The sequence below is a fragment of the Macaca nemestrina genome, chromosome 18, assembly GCF_043159975.1.
Source record: "Macaca nemestrina isolate mMacNem1 chromosome 18, mMacNem.hap1, whole genome shotgun sequence".
Taxonomy (NCBI): domain Eukaryota; kingdom Metazoa; phylum Chordata; class Mammalia; order Primates; family Cercopithecidae; genus Macaca; species Macaca nemestrina.
In genome coordinates, this window is record NC_092142.1 from 49,752,441 (window position 1) to 49,780,266 (window position 27,826).

The 27,826-nt window shown below is 45.2% G+C and overlaps 1 long non-coding RNA gene across 1 annotated transcript in view; it reads right to left on the reverse strand.

Annotated features, from left to right (window-relative positions):
- Positions 1–5,078: 5,078 nt before the first annotated feature.
- LOC105492259 (uncharacterized) overlaps positions 5,079–27,826 on the reverse strand; it is a 39,678-nt gene continuing 16,930 nt past the window's right edge. The window contains exons 2-3 of the long non-coding RNA XR_011616433.1: positions 8,443–9,152; positions 5,079–7,554 (exon numbers count right to left, since the gene is read on the reverse strand). This is a non-coding gene — a long non-coding RNA (uncharacterized lncRNA). The remainder of the gene's footprint in view (positions 7,555–8,442; positions 9,153–27,826) is intronic.

Consider the following 27,826-nt stretch of genomic DNA (forward strand, 5'->3'; position numbering starts at 1 on the left):
GTGATGGGGAACAATAGCAAGGGTCACACAATAATGACAAAGGACAGCACGTCCTTCTTTTCACCAGCTAGCGGCATTGCCATGTTGCACTAATGGAAATGCAGTTTCAACTCACCGGCCTACCAGTTTGAAAATTATGGAATTCTCAATGAGTTGCCAATTCCCCCATTTGGGAGGATTTCACATTTTGTATGTAATATGGAGACATTATTATTTTTATATTACATAGTTTCAAAATTACATCATTCAAATGCACATGTGGTGTTGTGTTCTAATACTTTTCTGGATTTGTCTTTTATATTTAGCTTCCTAATCCAGTAGGAACTTACTTTTATATATGATGTGAGGTAGGGATCTTATGTTTTCTTTCTGTTTTCCAATGGGACTCTAGATGTCACAATTTCATGTATCTGAAACGCCATCATTTTCTTGATTTTTCCTATAAATAGGCTTCCATTCTAGGCTTTATATTCTGCTTCTTTGATTTCTTTGCCTGGTCTTATCAGCTTCATGTTCTTGTACCCACTTAATGGTCTGTTTTAATATTTGGTGGAATATGCAAACACTTGTTTTTCTTTTTCAAATTTTTCTTGTCTATTCTCTTGCATTTTCTTTTTCAAATGAATTTTAGCATTGGCTTGCCCAGTTTCATAAACAATTCTGTAGGGATAGTGATTGGGATAGTATTGAATTTATAGTTTAATTTCAGGGGATTTGACATTTTTACAATATTGAGTGTTTCCATCCAGGTCTATGGTTATGTCTTTCCATTTATTCGGGTCTTCTTTTATGTCCCACAGTAAATTTTTATAGTTTTCTTCACATAGGTCCTGAACATTTCTTAGTAGGTTTATCTCTAGGTATTTTATATATATTTTTTGTTTCATTGTGAATGAGACTAGAGGGTTTCTGGCATTGTACTTACACCACAACAGGATTGTTTAGGCTTGTAGAAAAAGAAATGTTTCTTGATGCTGAATGAAGGTGCCTGTACTTCACTGTGGCAAATCAGTGGATAAAACTGATTGCAGATGTGGGTTCCCTTTTTTTTTTTTTTTTTTTTTTTTTTTTTACTGTGCAATCCTTCAGTTTTGACCTAGAGCTAAATGCTGCTGCAATCTCCTGTTTGGGTATGGGGGTGGGTGTTGGCTCCATTGGTTCCAATGAAAACCAATTCTGAACACAGTTATTTTGCTAATTTCTCTGCTGATCACTCCACCCCCTCTTCTTTGTATTTGTTTACTCTGAACCCAAGTACCCTGGATCTTCTCTTACTTTCTCAGCAGCTCTGGCCGTGGTGGTTGGCTGTGGTTTCCTCCAAGCCTGCCAACCCAGTTCCATCTGCTTTCCATCTTCCAGGAATTGTGGACAAGTTCTTGTTTTTCCACATGTGGTTATAGATTCATTTTGTCTTTTAAATATGGCTTTTCTTTTGAGGAATTGGGGTGAGAGGACAGGTAGCTGGCTAGGCCTGGGTTGTCCTCCTGAGTCTATCTTGTGTATTTATTTTTCTTAAGTCAGGAGAGTCTTAGCCATGTTTCCATGGTGATGCAGTGGCCAGTAGGGGAGAAGATGCAGAGAAGAGGTGACAATGGCTGCAGCGAAGTTCCTGGGAGACCATGAGGAGCCAGGCTTGAAGGTCGGGTGCTGGGCTAGCTTTGGACAGGCAGGACAGGTCAAGAGCAGGCATAGCTGTAGGTGTGTTCCCAGGTGTGGTGGCAGGAAATGAACTGTGCTTCCGTTTGTTCCTTCTGTGTTCCCTGTGAGATGGAACTCGAAGTTGTCATAAGCAGAGGGAGAGAGTTGAAGAGTAGAGCCAAGGAGCTCTAGACAAGGGAGGATGTTTGAAATCACCCCCTTGGAGAGTGTGACAGAGAGCCGCTTAGGGACACAGAGGCTTCCTGGGTCACCCTGAGGCCACCCCTAGGATCAGGTGCCCAGCCCTGAGAGGCTGCCCTGGCCAGTCCGGAGCTACTCTTAGGAGAGTGCTGGTTGGGATGTTGAGAAACTTGACAAGGTTCTGCTTAACCTTTTCTACCGGGAATTCTCTTCACAAAGCCCAAGTGGACCAGAACTCAGCGGACTGGGTTCAAGTCCTCATGCTGCCACGTAGCAGCTGTGGGATGCTGGGATGCCATGGCCCTCTCTAAGTCTCTCGTTCTCTCCGTTATTGAGGCAGTGGGGGCATTGACCTCATGGGGCAGCTGTGAATAATTCACTGTGAATGACACTGGGACACAGCAGGGCGAGAATGTTGAAAAATTTGGTGGGGGGCATTGTTAAGAACTGGGTGGGGATACTTATGTCCTTATCATTTCTTTCTACTTATCATCGAAAAATATTACTGGTAAAATCTGGAAAGAGAGTGATTGAGATGGGTAATACCATCACCCTCCGGGTAAGCTATGAAGCTGCCTCTTTTTTCCACCACACTATGGGGGCCCTTTCCCCCAGTGCCTTGGTGTACCCTCAATGCCAGCATGTCCAATTTCTCTTCTGTCCTCTGCTCACCAATACGGATCTGGTATCAGGCATCTACATCTTAGGGGCCATTTCTTAAACAGTTGGGGGTCTGGAGGGGACACAGAAGCTCTTCCTACTGATATGGCAAACTACTCTCCCGTCCCCAAGCATCCAGTTTTGACATGGAAACCTCTTGAGGCCAGGTTGCTTTGCAAGGCAAGCCCAGAACATTCAAGTCCGAGCAGAAGACCATGCTCCTTTGAAACTGCATTTCGGCCATTTGGTTGGGGATTGGACAGAGGTGGTGTTTGAGATTGGGTGCCTTCTCCCCACAGGCTCACCAGGCAACCACAGATTCCACTTGCCCCTGAAATAGATGGGTTCCTGGGGGGTGCCCAGGCTTATCCCTGTGTGCCCTCCTTGACAGGTGAGCTGTGACAGGGCCTCTCTGTTTGGGCATAACTAACCTTATCCACAGAAGTTCCCAAGCATTGCTGGCTATGTCTGTACCTCACTCCTAGAAAGCAGGAGCTGCTCAAATACAAGTTGGTGTAATCACAGGGAAAGCCGAGCTTTGGTCGGCACAATCTGAAGTTTCTGCTGCCTGGGCTGTCAGCTCAGAGACGGCGCTGTTTGTCAGCACCAAGCTCAACCACTGAGTAGGACTTTCTGGAGCGTCCCAAGAGAAAACCGAGACTTCAGTAGAGGACACAGAAACCTGTGCCCAGTGGGGGCAATCGGGAAACTTCAATGTGTGACTCGTTCTTTTCCAAAATTCCTCTTTTCCCCTTATTTAATTTTTTTTTTCCAGAAAAACGTGTGATTTTATATGCTTTTCTCTGCATGTATTAAACAAATTGCACAGCTGAATAGCTTTTCTTAAAACCTGGACATTCACCAAAAAGAAGTTTGCCAGCACAGACAATTAAGCTTTCTTCTTTGAACAATGGAGTGACTGACTGGCACATTTGAAATGCAAGCGTGTTTTTTTATTCCACTGTTCATCCTTCGAGCTGATAAACAGCAACAATGGGAAACAGCTGGGACAGGAAAACATTTGAGTTTGTATTTTCAAAGCAAGCAAGAAAGAAACCCGTCAGTGTGGGCCAGATCCCGTCTTCCGCCTGAGGGCGAGCCGGCATTTGGGGAGGGAAAAAATACTATACATATTTCTAATCAAACATTACATATTTATTAATGTGCAGCTGGTGCATTGTATTCCGAGGGTTGGTGGTGGGGGTGTCTCTCCCCCCACCCCCACGCCACCCGCCTTGTTCCTCTAATGTGTCTTGCCTGGCAGGCTGGTATTGTTCTATAACTGACATTACTTTATAAGAATCAGAGCTGCGCACATTTAATAGGAGTTACGGAGACAATTGCTCTCTGAGCGGTTGGGGTCTCTGTGACGTAGGTGCCATCTGAGCCTCAGTTTCTGTTCTGGGAGTGAAGGGATGGGCAATGGAGGTATTTTTAGGCAGATGCACCTGGGATACTGTGTATGGGAAAGTCCCCAGCACCTTCACTGCCACCCCCACACCACACACTGGGTCCTGTCCATGAAGACCATGGCTCCTGCCCACATGTCTGTGCTGTCTCTAAATGTGGGAACAAATTTATTTTGATGCTTATTGAGATTAAACTTGCTGTGCATTTCATCGGGAGCAGGGGTTGGATCTGTTCATTAGGTGGGGAGGCTCACCTTGTCAATTTCCATTGAGCGCTGGCACAAGCGATCGCTTTATCATCATTTGTCAGCAGCCTCGACAGGTTTTACTCAGCTCTGATTCCTCCCGGGCCCTGCTGTCATAACTTCATTGGCTTTATGGTAGCAGCTGAGTTCCCTTAGGTAATTGTCTAATAGATCTATTTTGCCTTAATATTAGTAATTCACTAAATGTAAAAGAACGCAGAAGAGAGGCTGAAACATTAAACACCAGACATACCACACACTCCTGCAACAACCCCAGCCCCACCCTAAACTACTATCTCCATCCATCTTTGGAAATCCCATTATATTGAGTAAGAGGGGATTGGTCTTTTTCAGTTTTGAAAAATCGGAGCTGAGACTTCAGCCTCCCTCTGGTCTTGTGGGCCAAAGGAATTTAGCATGGAAGCGTGGAAAGGGCTCCGGGCCAGGGCTTGGGGGCATGTGGCTCCTGGGGCCCAGAGCTGGAAGCACCTTTTTCCTTTTTGGGCCTCAGTCTTCCCATCTGTTTACCAGCAGGACACCAAGGTTCTCACCCTCAGGATCACATGGGGGCCAGGCGGCAATAGAGATGGGCGACTGAGCTGGATGGGGACGGTGGCAAGCTGGAGGGCACATGCCTCTCTGCCTGGAGGGGCAGCCACTACAAGTTGTCTTGGGCCAATGCAGGCCTGGTGGACCCAGAGGCTTGAGTTTTTATTTTATTTTACTATTTTTTTCTTTTCCTGTTTTTTTTTTTGAGATACGATCTCACTCTGTTGCCCAGGCTGCAGTGCAGTGGTTCGATCACAGCTCACTGCAGCAATTGTAGTCCTCCTAGGCTTAAGCAATCTCATGATCTTAGCCTCTCAGTAGCTGGGACTACAGGTGCGTGCCACCATACCCAGCTTTTTTTTTTTTTTTTTTTTTTTTTTTTTTAAGAGATGGAGTCTCACTATGTTGCCCAGGCTGGCCTTGAACTCCTGGACACAAGTAATCCTCCCTCCTTGGCCTCCCAAAGTGCTGGGATTATAGGCGTGAGCCACTGTGCCCCACTAAGGTTTGGATTTTTAAACAATAACTAGGATTCTAAATTTTATGTCTAGTGTTTTAGTACTGGCACTGAATTTAAAAAAGCATTCTTAATAAAATAAAATGTCTGCTGGCAATGATGAGTTATGATGATGACAATGGTGATTAATGATAGCTAACATTAGTGAGTGCTCATCATGTATCAGAGTCAGTTTTGGACTGGTTTCATCCTTACAACAATGCTAAAAGACATGTCCTGGTGTTGTCCCTGTTTCACAGGTGAGGAAATGGAAGCACAGTGAGTAACGTGCCCAAGGTCACTGTCTTTACTGCTCAGTTGATCAGGTAATTGACTTCCAGGAAATTAGAGATCTACTAACAAGGTATCCTGGGCCTGCATGGAAAATATGACGTCAAGATAGATTTCCTGGCAAAGGCCAACTTATTACAACATTCCACTTAGAAAAAAAAATCTATGCACTTAAAAAAAACCACTGCCAGGCACAGTGACTCATGCCTATAATCCTAGCATTTTGGGAGGCTGAGGCAGGAGGATTGCATTAAACCAGGAGTTTGAGACCAGCCTTGGTAACACAGCAAGACTGTCTCTACAAAAAATATTTAAAAAAACAGCCATGCACGGCGGTGCACACCTGTAGTTCTAGCTACTTGGGAGGCTGAGGTGGGAGGATAGTTTGAGCCTGGGAGTTCGAGGCTTCAGTGAGCCTCGAACCATTGCACTCCAGCCTGGGTGACAGAGTGAGACCCTGTATCAAAAAACAAAAACAAAAAAACCAATACACTTGTTTTCTGGAAGGTTTTACCTCTATACTACCACTGTCCTTCAGAACCATGGGTTTTCCTTAAGTAGCAGGGAATAACCATGTTGATTACTAAGTCGTAGGCCAGAAGGAAAGAACTTGACTTGGGATTTCCTGAATTTATCACAGCGTACCTTCTTTCATAGACTAAAACTGTGTCTTAGGTTTAATGAACCGTGTGAAAACTCTGGCTGGTCCATTCCCCATAACTCAGCCCTTTGACCTCCTGACTGGACATTTCCCTGAAATATATTAGGTCCGGCCGGGCATGGTGGCTCACACCTGTAATCCCAGCACTTTGGAAGGCCAGAGGATCACCTGAGTCCAGGAGTTTAAGAACAGCCTGTGTAACATAGTGAGACCCTGCCTCTAAAAAGAAAAAAAAAAATTAGGTCCTTCATAATCATTTGTGGGATGAATGCTTTAATTAAAAATTTGAATATAGGGTGTTTTAAACAGAATTTCTTTCTTTCTTTTTTTCTTTGTTAAATGGCCACTGTGTTTATTTCCTGTCATTATCTCTGGATGTCTTTTTTTGCACAGACTGTCATAGACCAACATAATGTGTGCATACATTTACATGTGGTTCGATATACACATATGCACCTGCAATGCTTCTGTGTGAGTCAACATACATGTATGCACACACTTACATGTAGTTCAATACACATGTGCATGTGCAATGCACACACCTACATGTGGTTTAATGTACATGTGTGCATACACTCACATGGATCAACACACGTGCACACACATGCGACTTACACATATGCACACTTACATGTGGTAGAACATACACACATGTAAATCCTTGCAGATGGCTTAACATACATGGGCAATGTGCACATTTACACATAGTCCAGTGTATACATGTGCACATGCTTACATGTGATTTGACATATATGGGGTACTTCATTTGGTTCAGATATACCTGCAGGGTGGGGATTTTATTGCATCCCTGAGTGATTCCTGTCCCAGGCTTAGCAGTGATGAAATGAGTTCCTCTCACCCTAGCACCAGGGAGAAGGATTGGGAGCTATTTCTTTTCCTCACTTGAGCCAGGATCTGCAACTGTCCTAGTGAATGTTTGACATTGGCCAACACTCAGCATTACCAGGAGGTGGTGGACGATGTTCACTGGTCAGCATCACCATTCCGGGAAGAACCCTTTGACTGTGCACTGTTCTATGCATAGAGTTCATCAGGAAAGTCCAGTTCCAACGTTGCTGATGGGCCAATGAAGGGAGGCAGGGTTTTCTGGGCTGCGATGTGGAGGTCAGCCACACAGTGAGCCAGTGTCCCGTGTGTACATACAGCATGTGTACATGCATACAATGCAGTGGATGCTGATGAGGGTGTGCAGGCCACTATAGGATGGCTCTGGGAAGAAAGGAGCATCTCTCATGCACCTGTGCAGGTGCAACGTGTCCTCTGCTGGCTTGACGTGGGCACTCCCCAGTACCAGAGAAAGGCAGCAGCCTTGTGGCCCTGCAAGCCCTGGTTCAGGAGGAGGCTGGAAGTGTGTTCTCTCCGGCTGAGGATGGAGGTATCTCCCTAGGGGAAGCAGGGAGTGGTCAGTACCTTGGGGAGTGGGAGCTATTAACCCTTCAACCTGGCTTGCATTTCTTTCCAGGATGCCCTGTCCTTTTGTAAAGGAACTGGCAGATCTTCAGGCAGGGGGTAGCAGATTCTGTTAGACTACCACAGTGGCAGTAGCCAGGGTCGGAGCAGGAGGTCCTGTCCCTCAAACCCACTACAGATGCAAAGGTAGAAAGATCAAAGCATGTGCAGTTGAGGAGTGGGGCATGGTCATCCTAGAAGATAACTGAGTATAATAATAATTGTTGATGTCACCCCAACCCTCACTATATATCCATTTCTGTTCTAGGTGCTTTTCATAGATAATTTCTAAACCTGCCAACGACTCTTTGAGTTGATATCTTTAATATCTGGGTACATTTCTCCATTAAGGTAACCAAGAAGTTAAATAAATCCATGGACATACAAATCCATGGCATGTATGTGCAGACTCCGTTTTGGAAGCCAGGGCTATATGACTCCAAAGCCCTTTTCTGTCCCCAGAAGACCACCACTTCCAGTCCTCCCCGTTCCTCCAGGACCTGCCACTCTGGTGTCCTGGTTCTTAAGGCTGGTGGAAAAGTAAGCTGGGTTCAGGGACCAGCCTGTCTTGCTCAGGACCTCCAAGGAGGCCGGAGTTGTTTCTCCCGTTTGGAGAGGAAGAGCCTAGCCTTTCTCAATCCTTTTTGATTTCTGGGAAAGAAGTCGGAAGGCGGCCTCGCCGCCTATCTCAGTGGCGTTCAAGGTTATCCAGACAGCGGTCCGCGGGCCTCATTTGCAAGGCGCTGCGCGGCGCATGCAGAAGCAGCCGCGGGCCGGCGGGGCGCGCAGATAAGGTCTGGGGGCGCGGGTTTCGGGCTGTACCTGTATTATCGCGGCTTCCTTAAGCTCGGATGAATATGTAAATCTCCCGCCACCGCTTCCTGGTGCCGCAGCCGCAGCCGTGGGGGCCGCCTCCGCTGTAGCAATTCCGAGGGTAAAATTGATTAATATTTGTTTTCAAAATGACACGCGGTGATGTATGGGCCCTTTTACAACTTAAATTAATACTTTAAAGAGATGAATGGTCTCTACCGAGGGTGTTAAAGTTCAAGCCCAGAGAATTTGCATATTTATATTACAGCCAACTGATAGTAATTGTGGGAACGGCCTGTAATGCTGTTCGTTTGTCATTTTCAGCGGGGTGTGCGTCTGCTGGGGACCTCATTAACTCAGGAGGCCTCAGACCCTCCGCCCTGCAGGACACGGGCTGGCGGCCCGGCGCCCAGGGCCTGTGGTCAGGGCACAGTCCTGCCTCGTGGGCTCCCGGAGGCTGAGTGCCTTCAGGCCTGGGCACCTGGCTTGGGAGGTGAAGACAGGTGCCTTGAGTCTGCAGACACCACCTCCTGCTCGTCGGTAAATCCCTTCTTAATGTAGCCAGAATCCCTTCTTACTATGTGAGATGCCAACCACCCTCTGAGCCACCTTCGAGTCACTTAAGTTACTTCCCTCTTAGCGAAGGTTCTCCCAGAAGCACATCTTCAGACAAGTTCCCCCCAAGTGCTTTCTCCCGGAGGCAGTCCCAGGAAGCAGTGCTAGAGGAGAGAAGGAGCACACACAGGGTACGTCATCAAGCAGGTGACAGCTATGGGCAGCTGTGGTGCAGTCCTGCTAGGGAGCCTGCGGGGGCACTGTGGGGCACACTTTGGGATTGTCCCACCTGGAGGTGGGGAAGTTGTGGTTTTCTCTTCAACTCCATTTGTCATTGGCTGAGGGCTGTTCCCTGGGGGTGTTAATTCCCAGCACCTCCTGCTGCCTGAGAACTTGCTGCAAAAGCCCAGGGGTGGAGAGTCCCGGGTGCTGCCACCAGGCAGATGGCCTGTGCGGGATGGCGGGTGGTGGGGAAGGCCAGCATCTCCTAGCGGGCCTCTCCGTGTCCCCCATCCCCACTTGTCCTCCACTCAATAGCCAGGCTGATCCTTTAGAAACAGGAGTCAGGCCAGGTCACTCTTCTGCTCAAAACTCTTCCCTGGCTTCCTCTTTCTCTTTGGAGTAAAAACCAGATTCCTTGCCATGGCCGGCAAGGCGCTATGTGGTCTGGCCCCACCTTCCTCACCGACCTCGCCTCCCCCTCCATCCCTCTCTCTCCCTCCCCTGGGTCCACAGCAGCCTCTTTGCAGTTCCCTGAACACTCCAGCCATGCTGCTGCCTCAGAGCCTTTGCTTTCACTCTTCTCTTTCTCTGGAACCTGCCTCTGCCTCCCAGTCACTGGGCATGACTCAGTCCCTCACTTCTACTCAACGGTCACCTTCTCAGTGATACTTCCTCTAACCTCTGCAGTTATGATTTCACCCCCTCACCCCCTGGACCCCTGCCCCACACTGCATACATCTCCTCTGCCCTGCTCACTGTCGAACTGATGATATATTGATTTATCTTGTTTATTGTTTGTCTCTCCCTCTGGAATTTGAGCTCTGTGAGGGCAGAGACTTATATTTTCACTGCTATGTCCCCAGCACTGAGCACAGTCCCTGGAGTGTCATAGACACGCAGTAAATCTGTGTTGAATGAATAAATGAATGAATGAAAGTGGGCCCAGTAGTGACTGTGTGGTGGCTCCCACTGCCTGGGTGTGATGGCCAGGGTCAGGCCAGGTGAGGAGACCCAGCAGACAGGACTGGCTTCGTGTGAGTGTGACCCATGCAGGCACCATGCTTAGTTTAATGCCCTTAGTTTAATGTAACTGTCTAGAAAGTTTTTAGAGACTGTATTTTTAGAGCAGTTTTAGGTCTCAACAAAACAGAGCAGAAGGTACAGAGATTTCCCTTATACACCCCACCCTACGCCACCCTAGACATGCACTGCCTCTCCCATTAGCATCCCCATCAGAGGAGTCCATTTGTGTCAGTGAACCTACAATGATACATCATTATCACCGGACTCCGTAGTTTACATGAGGTTCACTTTGGGTGTTATACATTCTATGAGTTTGGACAAATATATAATGACAATCATTCATCATTATAACATACAGAGGAGTTTCACTGCCCCAAAAATCCTCCGTGCTCTGAGTATTCATCCATCCTTACCCCAACTCCTGACAATCACTGACCTCTTTACTGTCTCCACAGTTTTGCCTTTTCCAGTGTGTCGCAGAGTTGAAATCATACCATATGGAGCCTGTTCAGACTGGCTTCTTTCAGTTAGTCACATGCATTTACGGTTTTTCCATGTTGTTTCATGGCTTGGGAAGTCATTTCTTTTCAGTGCTGAGTAATATTCTGTTGTCTGGATGTACCATAGTTTATTTATCCATTTGCTACTGACGGACACCTGGATTGCTTCCAAATTTTGGCAATTATGAATAAAGCTGGTATAAACATCTGTGTGCAGGTTTTGGACAGACATAGTTTTTCAACTTTTTTTTGGTAAATACCAAGTAGTACTATGGATTGCTGTATGGTAATGGTATGCTTAGTTTTCTAAGAAACTGCCAGACTGTCTCCCACAGTGTCTGGACATTTTGCATTCCCAACAGCAGTGAAGGAGGGTCCCTATTGACTCCATCCTCACCAGTATTTGGAGCTATCACTGTTCTGGATTTTGGCCATTCTAACAGGCACATAGTGGTATCTCGTATTTTAATTTGCATTTCCCTGATGATATATGCTGCGGAGCATCTTTTCATATGCTAGTTGTCATCTGTGTATCTTCTTTGACGAGGTGTCTGTTAGAGTCTTTGGCTAATTTTTTAATTGAATTGTTCATTTCTTATTTTTGAGTTTTAAGAGTCCTTTGCATATTTTGGATACTAGTCTTTTATCAGACATGTCTTTTTCATTTTCTCCCAGTGGCTTGCCTTCTTATATTCTTGATGGTTGTCTTGACATTTTTAACAATTTTAGAATAAAGGACTTTGCATTTTCATTTTGCACTGGGCCTCACAAATTATTAGCCAGTCTGGCATGCAGGGTTACTAGAGGTTAATTCATTCTACAACTGTGCTAAGCACTGGGTCTGGGAGGAAACTTTGCAAGGAGTTTCTAGCTAGTGCTGACATTAATGAGAGTAGTTTCCCTCTTAGAGGTATTTGTGGGGACAAAAGAGCCCATTTGTTATCTAATGTGTTCATATTCAAATTTTGTCAATTATTTCAGTAAAGACCTCTAAGGCATTTTCCTCCCAAATATAGATATATATTTGAGACAGGGTCCGACTCTCTTGCCCAGGCTGGAGTGCAGTGGTGTGATCATAGCTCACTGCAGCCTTGAACTTTTGGGCTCAAGTGATCCTCCTGCCTTAGTTTCCTGAGTAGCTGGCGGGTGCCACCACACCCCACTAATTAACTTTTTTTTTTTTTTTGTAGAGACAGGGTCTTGCTATCTTGCCCAGGCTGGATCCACCCCCACCCCAGATATAACATGCAGCTGAGAGCCAAGAGTGGCATTCACACCCCTTTCACCTGGAACAGTGCCTGAGCCCCCAGGTCCTGCCCTCCCCCTTGTCATTCATAACATTGGAATTGCTAGTGGTTCAGGGCAGTGGCTTTGGAGGATGTTCCTCCGCCTGGATCTGTCTGATAGTTTCCTTGTGATTATATTCAGGGAATGCACTTTTGGCAGAATGCTGGATGCATCTTAGGTGAGAGCATCCTTTAAGATGGCTGAGTGTGTGTCCTGACCGTGGTGAGGCTTTGTGACCTCTGGCTCCAATATGCCTCTCCGGATCACCTTCTTGCCCTGAGGCCAAGAGGTCGTCTTCTCCTGAGTCCATCTGATAGAGTGACATGGGTCTGGAGCTTGAGTCCCAGGTTCAAATTCCAGCTGTGACACGTCCCTGTGACCTTGGGTACATTACTTAATGTTGAGTACATTGGACCTCCCTTTGCTTAACTGTGTGATGGGGATATAGTCCCTGCCTCCTATGACTGTTATCTGCATGAAATCAACTGATTTATGTAACATATTTGGGTGGTTCCTGAAGTAGCAAATGTAGATGATAGTTATTAATGCAATTTACTAAATATTTCTTGTTCCCTGACTTGCACAAATGCGGTAGAATTGCACTTTCTACTCCCCTTGAAGCTAGGGGAATGGTACTAGCCCTGGCCAATGAATTATTTGCAGAAATTATGGATGTCACTTCCTAGACCAGATTATTTAACTGCAGTTATAAGATACCCTCTGAGTTCTCTTTCTTTGTGGCACAGTGACCATCAGCTTTTGAGACGGTGGCTGCTTCACTTGCCCTGGTCTTTGAGTAACTATAACAGGCAGCATTTCCTCCCTCCCTTCCTCCAATGCCAACCTGCAATGAACAAGTAGCATGAGCAAGAAATAAAACTTGGCTGTTTTAAGCCACGAAAATTGTGGGCTTGTTACTGCATCATAACCTGTTTTATCCTGCCTCATACAGCACTGCAAGAGTGTTGGACATTGCTACCATCACTGTCATTCTTAACATTATCCTTCCTATTTTCTATGACCATCTTGCTCAAAGCCTTTCTACCACGTTGTGATGATCTGTTCAGGTTCTACCTCCTCTTCCCATCCCTTACTGTGAGTTCCTTAAGCACAGGATCCATGTCCTTTTCTCTCTCTCTCTCCTTTTAAATTAGAGACAGGGTATTTCTCTGTCACCCAGGCTGGAGTGCAGTGGTGTGATTGCTCATTGAAACCTTGAACTCCTGGGCTTAAGTGATCCTTCCACCTCAGCCTTCTGAGTAGCTGGGTCTATAGTAGGTGTGTGCCACGACGCCTGGCTGTTTTTTCTTTCTTTTTTTTTTTTTTTTTTCAGAGACAGGATCTCACTCTGCTTCCCAGGCTGGTCTTGAACTCCTGGGCTCAAGCAATCCTTCTGCCTTGGCCTTCCATAGTGTTGGGATACAGGCGTGAGCCACTGTGCTCAGCCTCTTTTTGTCTCTGGAATCCTAAAATCCCAGAATAGGGCCAGTCACAGACTTGATGGTCCGTGCTCAGTAAGTGATTGTTTAAATGTCACTGGAGAAATCTGAGTTATAACTATCCTTAAATGGCTTGGCTTTGATTTCAGCATTTTTAATTGTGCAAACAATATTGTAGCAACAGCCATAAAAATAAAAGGCAAAAAAAAAAAGTCGTTTGCAATTTTTCTAAAATTAAGGCCTTGTCCCATGCTTTTGTGTCTGTCTTCCCGAATGTATGGTTTTGCAGTTGCGTTTTCAGCCATACAGCACTTTGTATCCTGTTTTTTTCTCCACTTCAAATACTGCCAGGGCCAGGCATGATGGCTCATGCCTATAATCCCAGCACTTTGGGAGGCTGAGTTGGGGGGATCACTCGAGCCTAGGAGTTTGAGACCAGTCTGGGCAACATAATAAGACCCCATCTCTAAAAATAATACTTTCAAGAGGACACATTTCTATCTAATACGTAAGACCTTTATTTTAGAGGCTGCATAAATTCTGTGGGGTAGATGCAACCCTCATGGCTTAGAGGGGCTCTGAGTTTTTGAACATTTGAATGTTTTCCAATTCTTTGCTGCTTCAGCCAACACTGCTGTGAAGATCTGTTCATCAGGTGTTTTCACTGACCCCGTACCTCTTCAGGAAGGATGGATCTGAAGACACTCTCAGACCCCCCACTTTGAATACAACATTCTAGTGTATCATGTCTTCTTCCCCCATCTCCCATGCACAAGGAGAAAAATATTAGGGGGTTGTCTAAGTACCTACTCCCATCACTAAAAGATTTAAGTGTGTTATTAAAATAAGTTCTGTCACTTTTAAACTTTGCCTAAAGTTTTCCTTCTTATTTGACGAGTCATCTGCTCATCTTTGGAGCCCTTTCTGAAACAGTCTCATGATTTGCTTTTCCTGGTTTCCATTTCAAGCGATGTGGACATAACATTGCTCAAGCCCAGGTTAACATAGGTTGTAGTTTTTAATTTATCCCATTGTTTACTTTCTTAAACTGCTTCTCTTTGTATTCTTTCTTGTATTCTCTTTGTTCCTACCATCAGCATTAGCAGTTGGCATTTTTTTCTTGGGACTTTTTGTCATGGAGAAACAAGCTTTCAACTTTTCACGAGAATGGTCCTGTATGGATAAATGAGTATCGAACAACTAAGACAGGTGTGGTCCTGGGGTTGCTGGGAAGTCCACTCTGCTCCCTCCTAACTGGGTGGCACAGGAGGCCTTTTTGTACCTCAGTCAAATGGCAAATCAGCCACTTTATTGATTGCTCCAGTAGGAGGTGGTGTGCGGTGCCTCCCCGAAAGTTCAGAGCAGAGCATGTACGTGGGAGGAAAGGTCAAGGCTCCGGTCCATGGCCCCTGTGCAACTGTGAGTGCTGTAAGCTTAGGGCCCACATCTGTACTGCTGTTTGTTGCCAGGACCCAGCTCAGGGCCTGGCTTAGAGCAGATGCCCAGTGATTGCTGAGTGAATCACTGATTGATAGGAGAAGGCTTCCAGAAAGAGCGGGCATCTGTACTGGGTCTTGTCAGGTAGAGTCTGTGGAAGGGAGTGGGGAGGGAGGATGAAGAGAGAAACGGATTTCAGCAGGACCTTATTCAGCCCATAGCACAGACTGTGTGTGTGTGTGTGTGTGTGTGTGTGTGTGCACGTGTGTGTGTGGCTTGGCTTCAGTTCCACTTGGGGTTGGGTACAGAAGTCATTCACTAATTCATTCAACAAATGTATTTAACCCAACAAATGTTGGGAAAACCAACATTGTCTCCTCTCAGTTCTCACCATGTGCCATGTACTGTGCCAGGGCACAGTTGTCACAGGGCCTTCCTTGACACTGAGAAGGGTCAGGCATTGCCAGATCCAAGGTCATGAATATTTACTCCTATGTTTCTTCTTAGAGTTTTATAGTTTTAGCTCTTACATTGAGGTCTTTGATCCATCTTAATTTTTTTTTTTTTTGGAGATGGAGTCTCGCTCCATTGCCCAGGCTGGAATGAAGTGGCACTATCTCAGCTCACTGGAACCTCCACCTCCTGGGTTCCAGTGATTCTCCTGCTTCAGCCTCCCTGGTAGCTGGGATTACAGGTGCCCACCACCATGCTTGGCTAATTTTTTGTATTTTTAGTGGAGACGGAGTTTAACTATGTCAGCCAGGCTGATCTCAAACTCCTGACCTCGGGAGGTGATCTGCCCGCCTCGGCCTCCCAAAGTGCTGGGGTTACAGGTGTGAGCCATATAAAGTGTGAGGTAAATGTCCAACTTCCCTCTTTTTTATGTGGCTATCCAGTTGTCCCAGTACCATTCGTTGAAAAGACTGTTCTTTCCGCATTGGATGGTATTGGCACCCTCATTAAAAATCAGTTGACCATAGATGTGTAAGTTTACTTATAGATTCTCAATTCTCTTCCATTGGTCTGTATGTCTGTCCTTATACCAGGAGTCCACTGTCTCGATTACTGTTGCTTGTAATAAGTTTTGAAGTCAGGAAGCGTGAGTCTACCTTCTTTCTTCTTTTTCAAGATTGTTTCAGCTGTCTGTGGTCCTTTGAAATTCTATATGAAGTTTAAAATCCCCTTGTCAATTTCTGTAAAGAAGTTATCCGGGATTCTGAAGGGGATTGTGTTGAATCTGTCCATCAGTTTGGGGAGTATCATCATCTAAGTAATGTTAAGTCTTCTGATCATGACCATGGGATGTTTTCCCAATTATTTAGATCTTCTTTAATTTCTTTCAACAATGTTTTGTAGTTTTCAGGTACAAATCTTGTACTTCTTTTATTACATTCATTCCTAAGCATTTTATTCTTTTTGGTGCTGTTGTTAATACAATTGTTTTTAAAATGTCATTTATTAACTTGTTCTTTACAAGTGCAATACAAATTGATTTTTATGTATTGATCTTATGTCCTGCAACTTGCTGAATTCATTTATTCATTTTAATAGCTTTTTAGTGAATTCCTTAGGATTTTCTGTATACAAGATCATGTCATCTGTGCATAGAGATAGCTTTACTTTTTCATTTCCATTCTGAATGTTTTCTATTTCTTTTACGTCTAATGCCCTGGCTAAAAACTCCAGTACAATGTTGAATAGAAGTACTGAAAGCAGAAATCCTTGTCTGGGTCCTGATCTTAGGGGAAAGCATACTGTCTTTCACCATTAAGTATGACATTAACTGTGGATGTTTGGGTAGATACCCTGTAACAGGTTGAGGGAGTTTCCTTCCATTCCTAGTCTCTTGAGTGTTTTTCTATCAAGAAAGAGTGTTGGATTTTGTTAAAAGGCTTTACTGTGTTATTCGAGAGGATCTTGTGATTTTTGTTTTTCTATTATATGATGTATTATGTTAATTGATTTTCAGATGCTGAAAATCAACTTAGCATTCCTGAATAAATCCCACTTGATCATGGTATATAATTTTTCTTATATGTTGTGTATTTGGTTTGCTAATATTTTTGTTGAAGATTTTTACATGCATATTTGTAAGAGATATTGGTCTGTAGTTTTTTGTTCGTTTGTTTGTTTTTTCTTGTGATGTTCCCTCTGCCTATAATCTTCCTAGATTCCCCGCCAAGAGTTCAGATGAGCCATCTAGGCTCCCATGTGCTACAATAGCCTAGGCCAAATTACCAGCTGCCCCCACTGGGAAGAGCACCAAAGCATCTTTGCAAACATCTACCCAAGTGTCTGGGGAGGCAGGACTGACTGGCATTGGCTGACTGTTGGGTGTTTTTACATGTATTATCTCATTTGACCCTCTCAGCAACTTGTGAATGTAGTCATGTATGTTCATGGTACAGGTGGGGAAGCTGTACATGGTAGATCCATGGACTGCCCCGAGAACAAATGCTTTTGATGATCTCTCACTATACAACAGATCTGTAGTCAGTTTTATTTCAGTTCATTGTTATTTCAGAGAATAACGTAACAAACATCCCTACTTGCACCATTCAGCCACTAACATTTCTCATATTTGCTTGCAGTATTTTTTCCTTCAATGATATAAAGTATTATAAATAAAGCTAAAGGTCATTTAACTACTCGCCCGCTCCAATTCTCTACAGACCATGATTCTTCCATTTTGGTGGTTATCCTTCTAGATAGACCATTTTTATACTTTCATATATGTAAATATGTATTTAAAACAGCAGACACTGTTTTTTGCATTTATGTTGTTCATAATTTTTGTTTCATGCACACAAATATTTACATATCTTTATGAATTTGGAGTTTTTAGGTTGTTGTTTCTTTTACAAAATGGATCATTTTGTACATACTTTTCTGCTTTTTGCTTTTCCTACTCATCAGTGTCTTGAGGAAATTCTCTTCTGTTTGGCATAGCTCTAATACGTTCTTTTTAGTGTCTGTATAACATTAATATTATGCATCCATTTGCCTTTTGATAGGCATCTCCTAGTCTGGTGAACAACTGTATGACAAGCACATGTCTATTCCCAGGTACTAGGGTTTTAATTTTTATAAGATACATTTCCAGGAGAGAGAGTTTCAAGTCAAAGGATATATGTATTTTTACATTCTAATGGCTGTTGGTGGAATGCATTCTAAAAAGCCTAAAATACTTCCCATTTACCCTGGTTTTGAACAAGGGTACTCATTTTCCCACATCTCCTTGGCAGTAGATATTACTTAATATTTTTGCCAGTCTGGCAGATGAAAAATGATCTCTCACTGTTATTTCAATTTGTAAGCCCTGTATTTGAACATCTTTTCATGTGCTTTTTGACCTTTTGAATTTGGTTTTCTGTGATTTGCTAATTCATGACCTTATCTCAATTTAAAATTAAAAAATAATTTCTCTATTGGTAACAGTTCATAATACATTATAAATATTAACCTTTTTTCTTTGTATTGCACACATTTTCTTGGCTCTTTTATGGTCTAAATTGACTGTGTGATCTGGATGCTGTATAAAAGTTTAAATTTTTATATTATAAAATTTTTTGATCATAGAAAAATTATTTTTCTTCTGAGCTTTGGGGTTTTTCTAAGAAAATCACCTATATTTATTCTCGGAATTGTTGAAAGACCAAAGGAGTAGTATACTGCTGGCTTTGTTATGTAAAACTGTAGTGATTCATTTTGGTGTGTAAGGGCCAATTCAATGACGATGATGATGGTGATTCACTCAGTAAATATTTATTCATGCTTTACTATTAATGAGGTTCCTTATATAAGCACAATATATGTATTATTTCATTGATTTCTCATAACATTCTGTGAGGTGGATGCCATTATTACTTATTTCCAATTTATAAGTAGGAAAACTGAGGCCTTTTGAATCCTCACTCCCTCTCTCTACAACCCATACTCATAACCACTGGGTGTTTAGTTAAAGAGGAGGGTGGGGGTCTGCACAGCCTCAGAAACAGGCTTTGACAGAAAAAAAAAACCAGGCTGTTGATGGAAACAGAAACTCAAAGGGTGGTCGGTATGGGCTCATTAGAAAGGGCTGCACTTCCAGGGGATGAAAGCTCTACCAGGATGGGGATCCTGCTAATCCCAGATTGACATCTACCCCATGTTATGTACAGCTCCTGGTTTTATGGGCCCAGAGGCAGGGCTGGTGATTAAGGGCACTCCATGTGCCATATTGTCAGCTTGATCAATGTCAGTGTCTTGGATGGCTGGCAACCCATGCTCTACCTACTTGCCGTGGTTAACTTTATGTGTCAACTTGACTGGGCTATGGGGTGCCTAGATATTCAGTCAAACGTTTTTCTGGATACTTCTGTGAGGGGTTGTTTCTTGATGAGATTAACATTTAAATTGGTAGACTGAGTACAGTCAACTGGCTTCTATAAATGTAGATGGGCCTCATCCAGTCAGTTGAAGACTAGAATGGAAATAAAGGCTGATCCTCTGCCACGTAAGAAAGAATTGTCCAGCAGATTACCTAAGGACTTCATCTGCACAATTGGCCGCACCTGCTTGCCCACACTGCAGATTTGGAGTTGCCCATTTCCATAATTGTATGAGACAATTCCTTATAATAAATTACTTTATCTATCTACACATACATACACACACACACACAATTGCTTCTTTCTCAGGAGAGCCCTAATACACTGCTGAACTGAAGATATTTGCTATGCTCCTCAGGTGGTGTGCATGGAACAGGCTCTAGTTCTAATGGGAAGGACATCTGTAAAGTGTCTTTTCTGCTAGGTAGGGGCCACTAGTTTACAAAGGCAAAGACTTTCTTTGGGCAGCAGCATGAGAGATTTGGACTAGACACTGTGAAGAACTTTCAGGAAGTAAAAAGTACTATGGCACAGTCAAAGGGAAGAGTAAAAGGAATTCTGTTTGTTTGTGGTTGAGGGCATCGGGGCAAGAGGACAGAAGGATGAGTGATATGATCTTTTTAGAGCTTTTCTGGGTTTTTGGGAATGATCCAGAAGGCAGCAATTGTTGCCCCTCATAATGTGACCACTAATAATGTGACCACCTAGAAAGGGTCATGTTTTCATTCCCCATACTTAAGAATGAACACTCCTGCTAAATTGCAGAGACGCTGAGAGGTTCCCAGGGTCATGATCAGATGGGATTACCAGGCTTGGGCTGGGTCTCCCGGGATGCGGACAGTGAGATGGACAGCTCCAGCCTCAACCCTCTGGTGGGCTTTTCTGTACAGCGTGCACATTCTCAGGACAGAAAAAAAGGAAGGGAAGGGATTTTTATATTTTTCATGTGAGAACTCCACTCCAGGCCTGGGTAGGTGCTTTTCTTACAGTGAGAATGTTTTTTTATTTTAATTTAATTAATTAAGTTATTTTTGAGATGGAGTCTTGCTCTGTTGCCAGGCTGGAGTGCAATGGCGTGGTCTCAGCTCACTGCAACCTCCACCTCCTGGGTTCAAGCGATTCTCCTGCCTCAGCCTCCCAAGTAGCTGGGACTACAAGCCCGCACCACCACACCTGGCTAATTTTTGTATTTTTAGTAGAGATGGGGTTTTGCTATGTTGGCCAGGCTGGTCTTGAACTCCCGACCTTGTGATCCACCTGCCTTGACCTCCCAAAGTGCTGGGATTACAGGAGTGAGCCACCGTGCCTGGCCTACAGTGAGAATGTTAATCCTCATATTATCTCTTTGAGGTGGGTGTTGCTGTCACCATTGAAAAATACACATTGGTTTATACGATTATTGCAAATTTAATGCTTGTTTCTTGTAAGATGGTTAGAGAGCGCCTAGGTATATAAAGTAAAAAGTAGAATCTCTGCCTCCTGTTCCATGCCCCTACCCCTTATAGTGACTATCTTGAGTAATGTTGAAGGCATCCATTTCAACTTTCTACAATACAGATACAAACAATATGTGCACATAAGGGTTTTAAAAAATAGTGTGGGAGAATAGACATAACATACAATTTACTATTTTTACCATTACTGCCATCCTTCTCCAGAATGTTTTCATTTTTCCCAACTGAAACTCTGTTTCCATTAAATAATAACTCCCCATTCTCCTCTCTCCCAGCCCCAGCAACAACCATCTACTTTCTATATCTATAAATTTGATTACTCTCAGTACCTCCTGTAAGTGGAATCATATAATATTTGTCCTTTTGTGTCTAGCTTATTAACTTGGCATAATGTTTTCGAGATTCATCCATGTTATTGCATGTATCAGAATTTTATTCATTTACAGGGCTGAATAATATTCCATTGTCTGGATATACCACATTTTAAAAAACCCATTCATTCATCAATGGACATTTGAGTTGTTTCCACCTTTTGGCTACTGTAACAATGCTGCTGTGAACATGGGGGTATTAGATATCTGTTTGAGTTCCTGCTTTCAATTCTTTTGGGTATATGCCCAGAAGTGGAATGAATAAATCCACATAATTCTATGTTTTATATCTTTGGAACCTGTGTACCACGTTCCACAGTAGTCAAACCATTTCTCATTGTCACTAGCAAGGTGCAAAGGTTCTAATTTCTCCAATGCTTCTTATTTTCTACTTTTTTGATAATAGCTATCCTAATGGGTGTGAAGTGGTTTCTCATTGTGGCAACGAAGGCTTTTCATTTCACAAAATGGAATTGTATGATGTACGTTGGTCATCAACCCTTCACTTAAAAAGTCCAGCCTGGTGCTTTTTTTTTTTTTTTTTTTGAATCAGAGTCTCGCTCTGTCACCCAGGCTGGAGTGCAGTGGCCGGATCTCGGCTCACTGCAAGTTCCGCCTCCTGGGTTTATGCCATTCTCCTGCCTCAGCCTCCTGAGTAGCTGGGACTACAGGCACCCGCCACCTCACCTGGCTAGGTTTTTTGTATTTTTTTTTAGTAGAGATGGGGTTTCACCGTGTTAGCCAGGATGGTCTCAATCTTCTGACCTCGTGATCTGCCCGTCTCGGCCTCCCAAAGTGCTGGGATTACAGGCTTGAACCACTGTGCCCGGCCGCCTGGTGCCTTTTTATAGCAGCACATACAAGTTGCCTCTTTTATGGTCCATATTCTTACTTTACAGATGAGGAAACTGTGGCTTGGTGATTTCAGAAGACACAGCAGTTCCTTCTGGGAAAGGGGCTGGAAGCCCCCCCATTCAGCTACTAGAGCTGCGTAATACCTGAATTGGTGGCAGAAAACAGCCATTTGTTCACCTCCTCTGCAGGTCAGGAGTGGGAAGAGAGCTTGTCTCTATTCCCTGATGTCAAGGGCCTCAGAAGGAAACCTTGATGGCTGCTGTATTTTTGACTGCTGCTGTGACAGATTACCACAAACGTGGAGACTTGTGTCCTGTGGGCTTGCGTGGGTATCTGCTTAGAGTCTCACGAGGCTAAACTCAGAGCATGGCAGGGGAGAGTGCATTTTCTTGTTCATTCAGGCTGTTGGGAAACTTAATTTCCTTGCAATTGCTGGGCTGTTTCCTTGCTGGCAGTATTCCAATGAAGAGGCAGCCTGCATCCCTTGGCTTGGAGCCCCATTCCTCTGTTTTCAAAGGTAGCCACAGCAGGTCAAGCCTCTCTTCCTTTTAAGTCTCTTCTGCCCTTCCTGATTACATCTCTCTGCCACTCCAATTCTGTTTGCCAGCTGTCTGGCAGCTGAGGAAAGGTTCTTTGCTTTTATAAGGGCTCATGTGCTTAGATCGGGCCCACCTGTGTAATCCAGGCTGCCCTCCCCACCTCAAGGTCCACACCCTAAATTCCGTCTGCCAGTTCTGCTTGCCATGTGATGCAGCAGATTCACAGGTTCCAGGAATTAGGGCATGGTGATCTTTGTGAAATGGGTGGGGGCATTATTCTGCTGGGTGCTGGACTCATTTGAAGGCTCATTCATACACGTGGCTGTGGTTAATCTTGGCTGTTGGCTGAAACCTTGGCTGGGACAGCCAGCTGGAACTCCCCATATGGTCTGTCCATGTGACTGGGCTTTCTTACAATGTGGAGCCTGGGTTCCAAGGGTAAGAAGAAGGGGAGAAAAAGTGAGGGAAAGAGAAAGAGAAAGAGAAAGAGAAAGAGAGAGATAGATAGAGAGAGACAGAGACAGAGAGAAGCTCTATGTCCTAGCCTTAGAAGTCACATAGCATGACTTCTTTCTTAGTGAATTTTAAGGAAATAGAAATAGACTGTAACTCCTTCAATTCTTTTTCCTTTTTTATGTTTTTGTAGAGATGGGATCTTCCCATGTTGCTCAGGCTGGTCTCGAACTCCTGGGCTCAAGCAATTCTCTCGCCTCAGCCTCTCAAAGTGCTGGGAACAGGACCTTTCCAATCCTTGATGGGATGTGATGATGTTCTCTTCAAGAGCACATGGGACTGAAAATATTTTGGAAAATACAGCTTGCCATATCCTCCTAGATAGCACTAATGACAACAACACAACATTCACTGAGTTCTTACCAAGTCCCAGGCTCTGTTCTAAACATTTTACCTGTGTTCTCTAATTGTAACCCTCACTGCCACCTTGCAATGTAAATACTCGCCTTGTTCACCTATGCAGATGTGGGAACTGAAGCACAAAAGGGGAGCCCTAGCAGGCTTGGTTGATGGCTGGGTGTCTACTTCCTGAAGAAGTAGAGCTGGGGGAAGCGAGGCTGGAGAACGTGAGGGAGAGGAAGCATGCAGGGAGGAGTCTGGGGTAAGAGTGGTGGGCAAACCTAGCAGCTCCACACTGGAGCCAGGCTTTGAAGGACAGATCAGACTTGGGGCAGTGGTGGTGGGAAGGGTGTTCTGTGTGTAGGGCCTGGACTGAATCAAAGTATGCATCGGGGGGAGTGGGCACATTGGCTGAGTATAGAGTAAGTGGTGGGGTATTAAGGAGAAGCAGTGGAGGCCGGGAATGTCGGCTGGGATGTGCAGATGTTCTGCTGGGGGCCCGGGAGCCAGAGCAGGTGTCAGAGCAGCGCTGATGACAAGAAGGGCTTTTCTGTTCTGGAAGGGCAGTCTTGGGGTCAGGGACAGCAACTGAAGTTGGGGTCATGTTTGGTATGAGGCCATATCTTTATCTCCAAGCAATGCCCGCTCCCCATTCTCTTCCGTCCTGGAGGGAAGAAAGTTTTGTGCATCCCCTAAAGTCTCCACACAATGTGCTGAAGGCCAGCTGGGCAGGGGGTCAGGGGAATGCACAGTGAGCTGGGCTGCCGAAGCCTCGGGCTGCCTCCCTCTCCTGCCCAACTGGCAGACTCGCCTCATCGTGCTCTGGCGGTGGTGGCAGGGCTGCCTGCGTCCCCCAGGTTCTGCAGGGCTGTCTCTCCTCTTTGCATGCCTCTCTCTGCCTCTGTGTCTCTGTTTTCCTCTGCAGTTCTCATCCCCTCCTCCCACGTGCAGTAATGTGTCTCTGTCCCAAGTCTGAGCCCCCTTTAAAGATGAAGAGATGGAGGCCCAAAGAATCTTGGTCCCAGGCCTCTTCAGGAAAGCTGACTTCAGGGCTTTGGGGCAGTCAGTGTGCTGAATTCCCTGTAGAACCTTCTGTGCTAGACGGAAAGCCATTCAGCACAGCTCATAGTACTTGCCGGGATAGCTCTGAACTCAGAGGGGCATCAGGCACCCCCACCCCTGAGGAGCATGGTCGAGCACTAGTAAAGGTTCAGGCTCTGCATCCACATGCCTAGGTGCCAGAGCTCTGCCACTCACTAGCTGTATGACCTTGTGCCAGTCACTTGATTTCTCTGTGCCTCAGTTTCCTTATCTGTAAAATGGGGGTTACAATAGTATCGACCTCATGGAATTATGTGAGGATGAAAAGGCTTGATGCATATAAAGTGCTTTGGAGAGTTCCTGGTCCCTGGTAAGAACTACAAAAATATTTCTAGGCAGGTAAATGTAAACATATTTTTAAAAATATACTATAAAGCCTAGTAGTTTAGAGCATAGGCTCTTCAGTTTGATGCATTCAGCACTTCCTGTGAGATCCCAGGCAGGTTATTTAGCCTCTCTCAACATCTCTGAGCCTCCATTTCCTTATCTGCAAAATGGGAATTAAACAGTTGGAATAAGGATCGAATGAGATCATGCAACTGAAGTGCCTAGCAGACAATGAGCGCTCAGTGAACAGGTTCATCAGGTCCTCCTCCCACACCAGGCCAAGGGCAGGAAGAGCTGCCGCTTTGGTCAGTAGAGGATGGGTGGAGGTGGGTGGTATCTAATTGGAGCATCGGGGCAGGCCTGGTGGGAGCCTGACCCTTCCTCATCTACCTCGTCAAGATGGGCGACAGGTGCTGGGGACCTGAGAACCAGGGCCTTTCATACTGACCTGGTCAACAGAGCTCCACTGGCCTTCCTCTGGGACATCTGAGCCAGGAGCCGGAACCCGGGAGCTGGCTGGGGCATGACTCCGACCTCTGAACTATGAGGTGCACTTGGGGTCTCTGCTCCTTTTGCACTGTGTTTTCTTCCTGCATGGCCTCCAGACTGGCTCTGCCTCATCCTCAAACTCCAACCCACATCCCCAGGGGCTGCCAAAGGTCTCTGCTGCTTGTCCCACTGTCGGTTCAGCCTATGCAGGCTTTGCCCTCCTTCTCCAGACCTCATTTCCAAATTGAAAATCTTGGCATTGGACGTGACTTTCAGGTATTTGTTCCTTATTCCCTTCGCCTCTTTTGGGGAATCTCCTTCCCACCTCCATGGGGGCTGCCAACCAAGGGTCCTGCCTCCCTTCCCCGGGGCAGATCATGTGACTTTTGTGGGCCATTCAGGAGACCTCTCCTGCCTGGAAACAGGGATTGGTCCGGAACTGAACATGTGATTCGAGGAGGGCCAATTTGAGTTCCTTCTGGGGAGATTGCTAGGGATGCGGGGAGGGAGAGGGTCTTCTGAAATCAGCAGCTGAAGAACCATCCTTCCTGTGATTAGGAACCAGCTGCTGGTGTGAGAGCTGATGCAGAGGAGAGCTGAGACGTGGAGAGAGAGGTGGGTTGTTGAGGACACTGCTTGAACCTTCAGCCATACCTGAAGTTGGTGTTTGGCTCCCAGTTACATAAGCCCAATTAATTCTCTCTTGCTCGCTCGCTCTCTCTGTATTTTTTTTTTTTTTTTTGCTGGAGCGAGTTTGAATTGGGTTTTGTTACTCTCAGCCCAAAGAGTTCTGACTAACCCAGAGCCACATTTGGTGCCCCTTCTTCTACCATCCATCTGCCCATGTCCCTTCCTAATCTTGTTCTTTTTCATCTCCTGATCCTTCACTGTGGTTTGCGCTTTTAGACTACTTCTTGCCAATGGTCACCAAGAGTAGGAGAGGAGATGAGGGAAAGGAAGACAGAGTGGAAGGACGGAGGTGATGGAATGGGGAGGTAGAGGTGTGTCATGCGAGTCCAGGGAGGCTGAAAACCAAGGATGTGGCTGCAGCAACCTCACAGATGTGCCCAGCTCCCATCAGCCTGCTCATTTTAGAGAGAAGAAAGTAGACACAGAGAGGTCGAGTGACTTGTTAAAGGACACACAGCTAGGAAGTGGCAGAAGCGGGATTAGAATCTGGACTTTTGACTTCAAGCTCTGTTAACACGGAACCTCAGGCTGTCAAGAGGGAAAGGGCCCTCACTCAAACTTCTCATTAGGCAGATTAGAAAACCTGAAGCCAAGATGGAATAGAGGCTGGGTCACTGTCCCCCAGTGGTGATTTTTGGGATGCATGGCAGAGGTGCAAATGTGTATACATCCACACATAGGCACACACACAGGCACGCCCTCCTATCTGAGTTCTCAGGTAGTCAGTAAAACCATTCAGGGTGATGGGAATGGGTGATTTGGAGGCACAGTCAGGAGCATAAACAAAAGCTCTTTAATAAAATATTAACAAAGGCCAGACCCCTTCCTCATCCATCCCCACCCATGTCTACTCCCCAGAGGCCTCTACATTAACTCCCAGCCTTGTGTCCACACCAGTGCCCCGTATCTCTAAATAATGCATGTCTGCCACTATTTCCTGATTCATCAGTTTTGGACATTATCTATTGACTTTCCAAGATGATGGATGAGAATTTCTCTCCCACTCATACCCCCTCCACTCCGCCACATTATCCCATTATTAATTTTCAGTGCTTCTAGTGGTTGCTTTTCTAACTTGGAGGACTAGACCTGCCCCTTGGTTTCTGGGTCATGCAATGCTAGAAGCATCTCGTGAAGCTTTCAAAGCTCTTCTTGGTAAGATGAGGCTCTCCAGGCCCTTGCCCTCCCTGCAGCTCTGCAAGCCCTCTCTCCTGGTGGCCAATCACATGCCTGCAGGGACCAGCCAGTCCTAGCGTCATAGGACCTTGGGCCTTGGGTCTCTGAGCTCACGTTCCATCATTCCACTGAGTCGTTCCTCTCGTGTTCTGTCCCCCATCCCGGGCTCTGCCACAGGCCCCTGCAAGGAGAGGGAGTATCAGCCTGGTCAGAAATCCTGCGGCTTTCCTGGGGACATTCTGCTTCTTGGGGTCTTATGGCCCAAGGGTTTCTAATGTTACCTCCCCACTCCTTCCGCATCATCACTTTGAAATAGAAATGAAGGTCTCCAGTGGGCTTGCTCTTCTTATGAAATTATCTGGCTTCATTATGTCATTGGAAAAAGAGAGAACCAAAACACCTCAAAGACTGACAGGCAGTTTGACAAGTGTCAGCAGTCAAAGTCTGAATCCGTCCTCTGAGTTTGCAATCACTCAGCTCCCTCCCCTTTACCTTTAAAATATGAACAATGAGGTCTTTTGTGGGGTTTGTTGCTTCTGCTGGGCCCTTCTGAGTCACTGCATATTTTTATGTGTTCAGTAATATACAGTGTGAGTCATTCTCCAGCTTGGGGGTATTTTGGGACTTGTGGTGTTTTACTTAAAATTGCACAAAAAATCAAATATTACAGAGGTGATAAAAAATACAGCAAATTCATATGACCCAG